The sequence below is a fragment of the Scomber japonicus genome, chromosome 20, assembly GCF_027409825.1.
Source record: "Scomber japonicus isolate fScoJap1 chromosome 20, fScoJap1.pri, whole genome shotgun sequence".
In the NCBI taxonomy this organism is placed as follows: domain Eukaryota; kingdom Metazoa; phylum Chordata; class Actinopteri; order Scombriformes; family Scombridae; genus Scomber; species Scomber japonicus.
In genome coordinates this window covers 28,655,517-28,666,150 of record NC_070597.1, presented here as the reverse complement: position 1 = coordinate 28,666,150, position 10,634 = coordinate 28,655,517, and the positions used below count along the sequence as shown (strand labels likewise).

General features: G+C 35.8%; 1 long non-coding RNA gene across 1 annotated transcript; it reads left to right on the top strand.

Annotated features, from left to right (window-relative positions):
* The first annotated feature begins 3,811 nt into the window (after positions 1-3,811).
* LOC128380907 (uncharacterized) lies at positions 3,812-4,598 on the top strand. Its single transcript, XR_008323514.1, has 3 exons — positions 3,812-3,958; positions 4,429-4,468; positions 4,584-4,598. It is a non-coding gene; the product is annotated as an uncharacterized LOC128380907 (long non-coding RNA).
* The last annotated feature ends 6,036 nt before the right edge of the window (positions 4,599-10,634 follow it).

Genomic DNA, 10,634 nt, shown 5'->3' with positions numbered 1-10,634 from the left:
ATGAAGTAAGGTTTGGTTTTGATGCAGTTGAATGTACTGCAAATATTCAGTGTGAGTCAATTGTGGAGACTTAATATACCTCATCAGGTAAAGTAGAATGGCAGCCTGCATCCTTGATGGTCCAGACCTGTCCATCTGGTGAAGACATCAGACCTCTGGCCATCTGAATACATAAAGCAGCAACATTTTAGTAGGAGGAAGACGTTTAGTGAGATGATGCATGTTACTGAAAGGGACTAAACCTTACTTTTGCAGGCGGGGAACAGCAGGGGGTTTCTGTCTCATCTGAGCAGAACACTCTGGTCAGAGGTGATCCAACCAGCTGATGATAGATGAGAGGAAACATTGTGAATTAAACTGTGGACAATTTAGCTGTGTATTTTGTAAATGAGAGAGCTGCATGTTCAGTGTTATACAGATGAAATCTGAGTCAGGTAACTTACCGTGTTAGGCTCAGGAGCAAGCATGTAGTCCACACTGCTGAACCGGACGGTGTTCAGCGGGGGGGAGCACTCCTCCTGAAAAACAAAACACAGGTTGACTTCTGATTACAATCTGTCCTGTCAGAAACACAAACCAAAGAATGATAAATACATCCTAAAGGAATATTATATTTAAATATTATTATAACAACAAACCTGCTGGTGAGCCATCCTGGGCTGAGGTGAACCTGTGGACTCCCGAGGTTCCCTAGGCTGGTGAGCCTGTAATGACAAAAAGCATCACATTGTATTAAACAAAGGGGAAGCCTTTCACTGTTACCAATGAAAATGTATTTTAAGTGTTGTTAGTGTAATCTGCATCATCAAATAAAATATCAATTAAACTTGAATCATTAAAATTACAAAATGCACTCTTGATATAAAGTTATATGAGAGGAAGCATAGTGGTACTGCTGCTGTTAAAGCATCTAAATAATTATTATAAATATTACTGCACCCTTTGGCAAACATTAGCACTATTAACAAATTATAAACGGATAGAAGAGGGGGGACGACATACCGTCACAGCAGAGGAGGCTGGGCCTAAAGGTGCGCCCTCGTCCGAACTCCAGGACAATCTGGCTGGGGGTGTTCCAACCGTCTGAGAATATATAACATACATATTACAGGGTTCACACTCTTTGGTTAACATCAAATTCAAGGACCTTTCAAGGACTTTCCAGGTCCAATTCCCACAAATTCAAGGACCATATGGTGATCCAATGCAAGCAGCGTTAATCAGTATAAACATTAATCACACAACTTGGGTAAAGTATATATTCAAGCACTTTTAATGACCTTTGTCTCTTATTTTCAAACACTTTCCAAAGCCTGGATTTTTTCAAAGTCTTTCCAGTATTTTAAGGACCTGTGGGAACCCTAATATTAAACTTTCTGAAGTGAGTGAGCTACAAATCCCCAGCATGTGTCAGTTGTCATAAGTAGTAACATACCTTGTTCACTGGAGAACGGCGGCGACGAGGAGGTCGGCTCTTGGCTCGGGACCGGGACGCAACCTTTGACTTCAAATAAAACATAAAAACAAATACTTTAAGTAACATCGCTATAGTTACACAACAATATACATTACAATTATATCTATGGATAGCAGAGTTCACTTAAAGACTATTATTATAGTTTATATAACATTTTAAATATTTACATTATATACGTAACATTAACGTTCAGTAAAGATAAGACTCTAGATAAAAGCGTCCAGAGATACAAGTTTGAAACTGACCTTCTTGGGCTTAGGAGAGGGCTTGAAGTCCGCCAGGCAAGACAGGTGAGAAGGAGAGACTTCTTCCATAGCACGTAGGGCGGTGCTGCTGAACCAGACGGGGTTCAGTGGCAAGAAGCACTCCTCCTCCTGTAAAAACACAAAACACAAAGCGTTCTGATTACAATCATGCCTGTCCGAAACACAACCCAAAGAATAACACATCCTAGAGTAATAATAGAAATCCAGAAAGGAATGACAAACCTGCGGTTGAGCCATCCTGGGCTCAGGTGAACCACTGGACAGGGGTGGTTCCCCAGGCTGGCTCGTCTGCAATGACAAAAAGCATCACATCGTATTAAACCATTGTAACCTACATAAAACGTTTCACAAACATCACATTCAACATTTTATAATCACATCACACATTATAATATGCATCAATTACCTTGCCGCCCTGACCAACGGTTCTCCACTGAGAGGGGTCAGGTGCAGGTGGAGCAGGGGAACTCTCCCTCACAACCAGTTTAGGAAGGACCTTCCTAACTGGAGGTGACGGCCTGGGAGAGACCCGCGGGGCTGGTGGTGTCCTCAGTTGCTCTGTAGCAGCAGAGGAGAGCAACCGAGCGAGGATAGCCATCCCCTCACTATCACTCAGGTGGACCTGCAAAAATAAGAAAAGAAAAAAACAAAAAAGTTTTACTTTCAGTTAGCGTCTGCCATGTACTGAAGTCTTAATGGCAACAACAAAGAACTACAAATCAGACTTTAGTTTCACACACAGATATTGTACTTACACCATCCTTGCTCCACAACGCCAAATTGCTCGTGGGGAAGTCCTCCGTAGCTCTAAAGAAGTACCTCACGCCTTGAAAAAGAGGGACAAAAGCATGAGTCATCATGATATACTGTATTGTGACTTTATATGAATTGCTTTTTATGCAATAGATATTTTCTCAATTAGTATGAAACTTAAATTTTTCCACATACCCATACGAGCAGCCACACGGCGATATGCCTGACGCATGTGATCCTGGTAGTCGAGGTCACAAGTCAGGCGGGGAGGGAAGTCGACGACAAAAACCTGAAGAAAACAAAACAAAACCTGATCATTAATAAAAAGACTACTCTTTTACTAAAAATCCCACACAGTCAATATCATTAAAACACCAAATCAACAATAATAAGATATGAAAGAAAAGCTTACCTTAGGCCAGCGGTTGCCAACGGACTGCAGGAGGTTGGCGAAGTCGATGGCAGCCTCATCGACGGTCCTGCTGGCAGTCAGGTTGTTGCTGGGAGCCAGCACACAGACGGCCTCAGGAGTACGAGGAACTACGGCGTGTAGAACCTCAGTACGGATCTGAGACGCACTGGCTCCCGGAGTCGACATGAGGCCAAAGCAGAGGGTGTCGGACTTTGGCATCGGGACAATGCCATCTACAATAGCGCGTAGATGGGAGTCCCCGACAATCAGAACAAACTGCAAAAATAAATACAGTGTAAAAAAACCAAGAAGACATACGATCAATTATTCTCTTCCAACAATGGACAACAATAATACCTTCTTGTCAGGAGACTCAGGCGGGATGGTCAGCTTGTGGCTGCGCCCAGTGACGAGGGAAACTGGCCATTTCAACACTTTGTGGCGCCTCCCGGTGCCACGGCCTGTTTAGAAAAGGATGGAACATAAGATTAATGAGTAATAATGACTAACCCTTTATTGGCATTGAGCTCTTAGCAGAAGTGTATAGTAAACACAAATACATAAAAACAAATAAAACAGCTGAATACTCACGTGCATAAAACTCCGCACGCACTTCATCCTCACCCCAGAACGGTCTGGCTGGCAGGGTGGCTCCAACCACCTGATGACAAATGATAAACAGATTTAACTTAACATGGTACGGATGGTGTAAACGTGTCTCAGTGAAGAGTCTATGAGTCATTTTAATGAGTGTGTGTTTCATTTCTGGTCATACATACGTTGTTGACTGGAGAGAGGGTGCAGGGGGGGCGGTCAGGGTCCTGGACCGTGCTCCAGCGCTGCTTCTGGGCCTGGGATCGCCTTCCCTTCCGCGGCATCCTGAAAAACACTACACACAAAACAAATCCCTCCAAACAAAAGGGCGTTAAGCCTAAACTAAACCCTAACCTAAACAATTGATCCTCAATATATGAAATCTAAAATAGAAATTAATCAGAAAAATATCAACAATGAGGTGAGGTTAAGTGAAGTCAGGTGAAGTGAGGTGAGGTGAAGTGAGGTGAGGTGAAGTGAAGTGAAGTGAGGTGAAGTGAAGTGAGGTGAAGTGAGGTGAGGTGAGGTGAAGTAAGGTGAGGTGAGGTGAGGTGAAGTGAGGTGAGGTGAAGTGAAGTGAAGTGAGGTGAAGTGAAGTGAGGTGAAGTGAGGTGAGGTGAGGTGAAGTAAGGTGAGGTGAGGTGAGGTGAGGTGAAGTAAGGTGAGGTGAGGTGAGGTGAAGTAAGGTGAGGTGAGGTGAGGTGAGGTGAAGTAAGGTGAGGTGAGGTGAGGTGAGGTGAGGTGAAGTAAGGTGAGGTGAGGTGAGGTGAGGTGAAGTAAGGTGAGGTGAAGTAAGGTGAGGTGAAGTGAGGTGAGGTGAGGTGAGGTGAGGTGAAGTAAGGTGAGGTGAAGTAAGGTGAGGTGAAGTGAGGTGAGGTGAAGTGAGGTGAGGTGAGGTGAGGTGAGGTGAGGTGAAGTGAGGTGAGGTGAGGTGAGGTGAGGTGAGGTGAGGTGAAGTGAGGTGAGGTGAAGTGAAGTAAGGTGAGGTGAGGTGAGGTGAGGTGAGGTGAGGTGAGGTGAAGTGAGGTGAGGTGAGGTGAGGTGAGGTGAGGTCAGGTGAGGTGAGGTGAAGTGAGGTGAGGTGAGGTGAAGTGAGGTGAAGTGAAGTAAGGTGAGGTGAGATGAGGTGAGGTCAGGTGAGGTGAGGTGAGGTGAAGTGAGGTGAGGTGAAGTGAGGTGAAGTGAGGTGAGGTGAGGTGAGGTGAGGTGAGGTGAAGTGAGGTGAAGTGAGGTGAGGTCAAGTGAGGTCAGGTGAAGTCAGGTGAGGTGAGGTGAGGTGAGGCAATCCAACGCAAGTCAAGCTCAGGAAGCAGCAAAACCGCTCAAAACTTTGATCAAACTGGAATTAAAAGACAAATGTAAATGAGTTAGATAGCTACCAAAAATATGAGCAGCAATATTACACACCTATAACATGTAATGCCTGTGTCCATAGGTAGCAGGGTGGCAGTCAATCATTCACAAGTATTAGCACTCAGCTAGCAATAACAAATAGCAACAATATTATTTTTCTAACATATATTACTGTATAATATATTGAAATGGGCTTTATTGCTTCATTACACAGTGGAGTATTTTAAATAAGTTTTAACATACTTGGGTGTATAATATTTATAATTGAATAAGACTAAGAACAAAGTCTGCATAGGAAAGGCAAATGTATTTAATGAAGCTAATTTAACAAAGCATGACAGCACTCATGTCCTCCCAGCAGATAAGACTTATTACCGTAATAGCAGCAGTGTAAGTGCAGTAGGATATTATGATATATATATATATAGTAGATAAAATCATATTATGAGTCATACATTAATAAATCCCATGAACCGATATTTAAATTACCACTAGTATGTGTTTGTCGGTGCTAAAGTTAACATTAGTGGCTGTAAACATGGCTATTTCAGGCACATCACTGACAGTCATAAACCGACACACACACACACACACACACACACACACACACACACACACACATCAAATTTGAATGATAGTTAACTCCCCGTCAAATAACAGTTGTCACATAGTGAGTATACACGTCATGGGCGAGCGATCATAATAAACTATAAATGCAGTGCATGGCCTTCAATAAAAATAACTGAAAATATTAATCTGGCATAATATTAACAGAATAAAGTTATAATATTAACAGAATAAAGTTATAATATTAACAGAATAAAGTTATAATATTAACAGAATAAAGTTATAATATTAACAGAGTTATAATATTAACAGAATAAAGTTATAATATTAACAGAATAAAGTTATAATATTAACAGAATAAAGTTATAATATTAACAGAATAAAGTTATAATATTAACAGAATAAAGTTATAATATTAACAGAGTTATAATATTAACAGAATAAAGTTATAATATTAACAGAATAAAGTTATAATATTAACAGAATAAAGTTATAATATTAACAGAATAAAGTTATAATATTAACAGAATAAAGTTATAATATTAACAGAATAAAGTTATAATATTAACAGAGTTATAATATTAACAGAATAAAGTTATAATATTAACAGAATAAAGTTATAATATTAACAGAGTTATAATATTAACAGAGTTATAATATTAACAGAATAAAGTTATAATATTAACAGAGTTATAATATTAACAGAATAAAGTTATAATATTAACAGAATAAAGTTATAATATTAACAGAGTTATAATATTAACAGAATAAAGTTATAATATTAACAGAATAAAGAATAAAGTTATAATATTAACAGAGTTATAATATTAACAGAGTTATAATATTAACAGAATAAAGTTATAATATTAACAGAGTTATAATATTAACAGAATAAAGTTATAATATTAACAGAGTTATAATATTAACAGAATAAAGTTATAATATTAACAGAATAAAGTTATAATATTAACAGAGTTATAATATTAACAGAATAAAGTTATAATATTAACAGAATAATGTTATAATATTAACAGAATAAAGTTATAATATTAACAGAATAAAGTTATAATATTAACAGAGTTATAATATTAACAGAGTTATAATATTAACAGAATAAAGAATAAAGTTATAATATTAACAGAGTTATAATATTAACAGAGTTATAATATTAACAGAATAAAGTTATAATATTAACAGAGTTATAATATGAACAGAATAAAGTTATAATATTAACAGAATAAAGTTATAATATAAACAGAATAAAGTTATAATATTAACAGAGTTATAATATAAACAGAATAAAGTTATAATATTAACAGAATAAAGTTATAATATTAACAGAATAAAGTTATAATATTAACAGAATAAAGTTATAATATTAACAGAATAAAGTTATAATATTAACAGAGTTATAATATAAACAGAATAAAGTTATAATATTAACAGAATAAAGTTATAATATTAACAGAGTTATAATATAAACAGAATAAAGTTATAATATTAACAGAATAAAGTTATAATATTAACAGAATAAAGTTATAATATTAACAGAGTTATAATATTAACAGAATAAAGTTATAATATTAACAGAGTTATAATATTAACAGAGTTATAATATTAACAGAATAAAGTTATAATATTAACAGAGTTATAATATGAACAGAATAAAGTTATAATATTAACAGAATAAAGTTATAATATAAACAGAATAAAGTTATAATATTAACAGAATAAAGTTATAATATTAACAGAATAAAGTTATAATATTAACAGAATAAAGTTATAATATTAACAGAGTTATAATATTAACAGAATAATGTTATAATATTAACAGAATAAAGTTATAATATTAACAGAATAAAGTTATAATATTAACAGAATAAAGTTATAATATTAACAGAATAAAGTTATAATATTAACAGAGTTATAATATTAACAGAATAAAGTTATAATATTAACAGAATAAAGAATAAAGTTATAATATTAACAGAGTTATAATATTAACAGAGTTATAATACTAACAGAATAAAGTTATAATATTAACAGAATAAAGAATAAAGTTATAATATTAACAGAGTTATAATATTAACAGAGTTATAATATTAACAGAATAAAGTTATAATATTAACAGAGTTATAATATTAACAGAATAAAGTTATAATATTAACAGAATGAAGAATGAATGACAGGTATGACGTCATTGCAGTTATTGTCCAATGACACGCCTCTAAATTTCCCGGGGGTGTAACTTGTTTTTCTTTGTTTGTATGGTTACCATGGTTACCATGGATCCGCTGCTGTCAAGCGTCATGTCAGTGCTGAATATTACTGCTTTCATTTAGCCTACATACACTGTAAACTCCAACACACTGTTGTTATATATAGTATGTATATATATATATATATATATATATATAGTAGTTATAAACCATATTATATTTTTATTAATAAATAAATACCCTCCTTACGGCGCGCATGGTATTAACACTTCAGCATGACCACAGTAAAATGTCACCGCTCGCCACTGATACACGTTAATACTGTTTTTATATGTTTTCACTGATTGAAATAAATATAGCTATGAAATGAATTGAGTGAGCAGCTAATGTAAAGCCCGCGGAGCTTAATGAAGAAGACCCGGAGAGAAGGATGAAGAGGAGCCGCCGCTCACTCATTTAACACAACCAACAAAGCAATGAAGCAAGCGGTAAATGGACTTATATATTTAATACCTAACTAAATGTAATGTAAGCTCTAATACAACATATGGACGCTGTTAAGACTTTTTAAGAATAGTCCTTCTGTAAGCAGCTAATGTGAAGCTAGCAGAGCTTCTTACCGAAGGATCAAAGGAGAGCCTCCGCTCACTCATTTAACCTAACCAACAAAGCAACGAAGGAAGCGGTAATGGACTTACATATTTAAGACTTAATATGGAACATAAAGACACTTTTAAGACTTTTTAAACATAAAAGTTAGGAGCTTAATGAAGAAGACGGCTTCTTACCTCGAGAGAAAGATCAAAGGGAAAGTTTTGCCGCCGCCAATCCGCTTTTAAGGAGAATGACGTAGCCAATCAGAGTCCTCCTCCGGTTGCTAGGCTACAGTTGATAAGCATCCTTCAAATTCAAGTTCCAAAACAGCGATGCTGCACGCGCACGCACGCACACATACAGACACACAGACACAGACACACACACACATCAGCTGACACATCAGTGACCCGGAGAAGGGACAGAGGATACCCAGCGGAGGAGCGGAGAGTGAAGGCAGCCGACGCTGCTCTGCCGGACAGGTGAGTAACATCAGCGCTGCTTCACATAAAGTGTTATAACGTTACCTGCTGACATTCAGCTCACTGTCTAGTTAGTCAGTACTATATGTTATATGTTTGTTTACAGACATGAAGACATAGAAACACAGGTTTGCTATCACAATATGATTATTTACAGTTGTTAACTACTGCTAGTTTTATTACATAAACAGATTAATACACAGATAAACACATTGACTCTATTCATCCCAGATTTAGATAATCTTGATTTGAGCAGCATGTTATCAGTATCTATTATTATTAATAATTATTATTATTATATATTTATTATTATTAATTATTTTTTTTTAAATTATTATTATTATTATTATTATTTATTATTATTATTATTTTTATTATTTATTATTGTTATTATTATTATATTGTTTATTATTTTTAATTATTATTATTGTTATTATTATTTATTTTTATTAATTATTATTATTATTATTATTATTATTATTATTATTATTATTATTATTAATAATAATAATAACAATAATAATAATAATAATAATTATTATTATATTTATTATTATTATTATTATTTATTATTATTAATTATTATTATTATATTAATTATTATTTATTAATTATCATTATTATTATTATTATTATATTATTATATTATTATTATTATTATTATATTATTATTATTATTATTATTTTATTATTATTATTATTATTATTATTATTATTATTATTTTATTATTATTATTATTTTCTCCACAGTTGTTACATTGTGACTGTATATGAGTGTTTAACATTACACATTACTGTAGCATCACATCAGTCTTCTCAGTTATCCAGTAACAATGACATGAGACTAATAATGGCTCTGTATTTATTCTCTTTAAAGGCATCCCAGACCCTGATCCTCAGACCTGGACCCTGATCCTCAGACCTGGACCCTGCTCCTCAGACCTGGAGCCTGCTCCTCAGGCCTGGACCCTGCTCCTCAGACCTGGACCCTGCTCCTCACAGCAGTTCCCCTGCCCCAGCTCTCAGTTCAATATCTCATTTCTATTCCCCTCAATAAATGTATTTCCCTTCAGGCATGCCTCCTCTCCTCTGTGTCACACACTTAAGTGCTTCATGTTGGAGGGAATCTGCATCTCTGGCAGAAACACCAGGCTGGCTGACCCTGGACAGGGTGAGGTGATGCTGTAGGTCTCCAGGTGATGAAGACAGGGTGAGGTGATGCTGTAGGTCTCCAGGTGATGAAGACAGGGTGAGGTGATGCTGTAGGTCTCCAGGTGATGAAGACAGGGTGAGGTGATGCTGTAGGTCTCCAGGTGATGAAGACAGGGTGAGGTGATGCTGTAGGTCTCCAGGTGATGAAGACAGGGTGAGGTGATGCTGTAGGTCTCCAGGTGATGAAGACAGGGTGAGGTGATGCTGTAGGTCTCCAGGTGATGAAGACAGGGTGAGGTGATGCTGTAGGTCTCCAGGTGATGAAGACAGGGTGAGGTGATGCTGTAGGTCTCCAGGTGATGAAGACAGGGTGAGGTGATGCTGTAGGTCTCCAGGTGATGAAGACAGGGTGAGGTGATGCTGTAGGTCTCCAGGTGATGAAGACAGATAGGCAGCTGATGAGACCCCCCCCCCCCCCATGATAGTAATGACACATAAATGAACATAACACATATTATCTGTAAACTTAGAAATATACTACTATAAATATATCACTGAAATATCAACAACTTTTCTCATAGTTTTGACCTACAACACAAAACAATACAATATTTTGTCCACAGTAAACATGAATGAATTAATCACTCCATTCAAATGACCTGACACAGTCACATTTTATTTAGTTCTACATTTATTTATTGATTTATTTTTTTATTTTACATCTGTATTTCTAAATTTCTACATTTTGTTATGTCTGTTTTCATA